This window comes from Manacus candei, unplaced genomic scaffold (assembly GCF_025592945.1).
Source record: "Manacus candei isolate 608988 ecotype Guabito, Panama unplaced genomic scaffold, ASM2559294v1 h1tg000024l, whole genome shotgun sequence".
In the NCBI taxonomy this organism is placed as follows: domain Eukaryota; kingdom Metazoa; phylum Chordata; class Aves; order Passeriformes; family Pipridae; genus Manacus; species Manacus candei.
Genome location: NW_026138072.1, coordinates 10,507,963 through 10,510,622, shown reverse-complemented (window position 1 = coordinate 10,510,622; position 2,660 = coordinate 10,507,963). Strand labels below are relative to the sequence as shown.

At 58.0% G+C, this 2,660-nt stretch overlaps 1 long non-coding RNA gene across 1 annotated transcript; it reads right to left on the bottom strand.

The window, feature by feature from the left end:
• Positions 1-1,549: 1,549 nt before the first annotated feature.
• LOC127471316 (uncharacterized) lies at positions 1,550-2,413 on the bottom strand. Its single transcript, XR_007904625.1, has 3 exons — positions 2,199-2,413; positions 1,878-1,997; positions 1,550-1,586 (listed from the first exon to the last, which is right to left on the bottom strand). It is a non-coding gene; the product is annotated as an uncharacterized LOC127471316 (long non-coding RNA).
• Positions 2,414-2,660: the final 247 nt, after the last annotated feature.

Here is a 2,660-nt window from a genome sequence, read left to right as displayed (position 1 = left end):
CCGTTCCTTTCCTTTTCCTGCCTTTTAAATTTTCCTGTTCCTTAAAATTTCCTTTCCTTAATGTTTCCTTTCCGTTTCCTTAAATTCCTTCCTTCACACACACCCCCCCCCCCCGGCTTCTGCGTCCCCGTCGCTTCGCACCAACCCAACCCCCCCCACCCATCCCCCCATACCCAACCCCCCCAACCCAAACCCCCCCAACCCAAGCCCAACCCATCCAACCAACCCAACCCAACCCCCCCAACCCCAACCCCCCCAACCCAACCCCCCCCTACCCCCCCCAACCCCCCCAACCCCCCCCAACCCCCCCCACGCCCCCCAGACCCCCCCCAACCCAGACCCAACCCAACCCCTCCCACCCCCGCAACCCCCACCTGCTACCCCACCCAACCTCCCCATACCCCCCCCAACCCAACCCAACCCAACCCAACCCATCCCAACCCCCCCACCCAACCCCTCCCACCTCCCCAACCCAACCCTCCCAAACCCCCAACCCATCCCCACCAACCACCCCCAACCCAACACCAACCAACCCCATCCTACCCAATCTCCAACCCTCCCAACCTTCCCCCTCCAACCCATCCCCACCCACCCATCCAACCCAAGACCCCCCCAACCAACCCATCCCCAACCCCCCCAACCCAAACCACCCTTCCCTTCCCAACCCTACCCTACCCATCCCTTCCCTTCCCTTCCCTTCCCAACCTTCCTTCCATCCCTTCCCATCCCTTCCCTACCCAACCCTTCCCTTCCTCCCAACCAACCCTTCCCTCCAACCTTCCAACCCAAACCTTCCCTTCCCTTCCCATCCCTTCCCATCCCTTCCCTACCCTTCCCTTCCCTTCCCTTCCCTTCCCTTCCCTTCCCTTCCCAACCCTCCCTTCCCATACCCTACCTTCCCTTCCCATCCCTTCCCTTCCCTTCCCTTCCTTCCCTTCCCTACCCAACCCATCCCTTCCCTTCCCTCCCTTCCCAAACCATCCCTTCCCAAACCTTCCCTTCCCAAACCTTCCCAAACCTTCCCAAACCTTCCCTTCCCTTCCAAACCTTCCCTTCCCTTCCCTTCCCATCCCCAAACCTTCCCACCCTTCCCTTCCCTTCCCTTCCCTTCCTTCCAAACCTTCCCTTCCCAACCTTCCCTTCCCTTCCCTTCCCTTCCCTTCCCTTCCCTTCCCTTCCCTTCCTTCCCTTCCCTTCCCTTCCTTCCCTTCCCTTCCCTTCCCTTCCCTTCCCTTCCCAAACCTTCCCTTCCCAAACCTTCCCTTCTCCTTCCCATCCAAACCCTTCCCTTCCCTTCCCTTCCCTTCCCTTCCCAAACCTTCCACTCCAAACCTTCCCTTCCAAACCTTCCCTTCCCTTCCCTTCCCTTCCCTTCCCTTCCCTTCCCTTCCCTTCCCTTCCCTTCCTTCCCAAACCTTCCTTCCCTTCCCTTCCCTTCCCTTCCCTTCCCTTCCTTCCTTCCCTTCCCTTCCCTTCCCTTCCTTCCCTTCCCTTCCCTTCCCAAACCTTCCCAAACCTTCCCAAACCTTCCCAAACCTTCCCAAACCTTCCCAAACCTTCCCAAACCTTCCCTTCCCTTCCCAAACCTTCCCTTCCCTTCCCTTCCTTCCCTTCCAAACCTTCCCTTCCCTTCCCTTCCCAAACCTTCCCAAACCTTCCCAAACTTCCTTCCCTTCCCTTCCTTCCCTTCCCTTCCTTCCCTTCCTCCTTCCCTTCCCTTCCTTCCTTCCCTTCCCTTCCCTTCCCTTCCCTTCCCTTCCCTTCCCTTCCCTTCCCTTCCCTTCCCTTCCCTTCCCTTCCTTCCAAACCTTCCCAAACCTTCCCTTCCCTTCCCAAACCTTCCCTTCCTTCCCTTCCCAAACCTTCCCTTCCCAAACCTTCCCTTCCCTTCCCTTCCCAAACCTTCCCAAACCTTCCCAAACCTTCCCAAACCTTCCCAAACCTTCCCAAACCTTCCCTTCCCAAACCTTCCCTTCCCAAACCTTCCCTTCCCAAACCTTCCAAACCTTCCCAAACCTTCCCAAACCTTCCCTTCCCAAACCTTCCCTTCCCAAACCTTCCCAAACCTTCCCTTCCTTCCCTTCCCAAACCTTCCCTTCCCTTCCCTTCCCTTCCTTCCCTTCCTTCCCTTCCCTTCCCTTCCCTTCCCTTCCCTTCCCTTCCCTTCCCTTCCCTTCCCTTCCCTTCCCTTCCCAAACCTTCCCTTCCCTTCCCTTCCCTTCCCTTCCCTTCCCTTCCTTTCCCTTACCTTCCCTTCCCTTCCCTTCCCTTCCCAAACCTTCCCAAACCTTCCCTTCCCAAACCTTCCCAAACCTTCCCAAACCTTCCCTTCCCTTCCCTTCCCTTCCCTTCCCTTCCCTTCCCTTCCCTTCCCTTCCCTTCCCTTCCCTTCCCTTCCCTTCCCTTCCCTTCCCTTCCCTTCCCTTCCCTTCCCTTCCCTTCCCTTCCCTTCCCTTCCCTTCCCTTCCCTTCCCTTCCCTTCCCTTCCCTTCCCTTCCCTTCCCTTCCCTTCCCAAACCTTCCCTTCCCAAACCTTCCAAACCTTCCCAAACCTTCCCAAACCTTCCTTCCCTTCCCAAACCTTCCCTTCCCAAACCTTCCCTTCCCTTCCCTTCCCGAACCTTCCCTTCCCGAACCTTCCTTCCCTTCCCTTCCCTTCC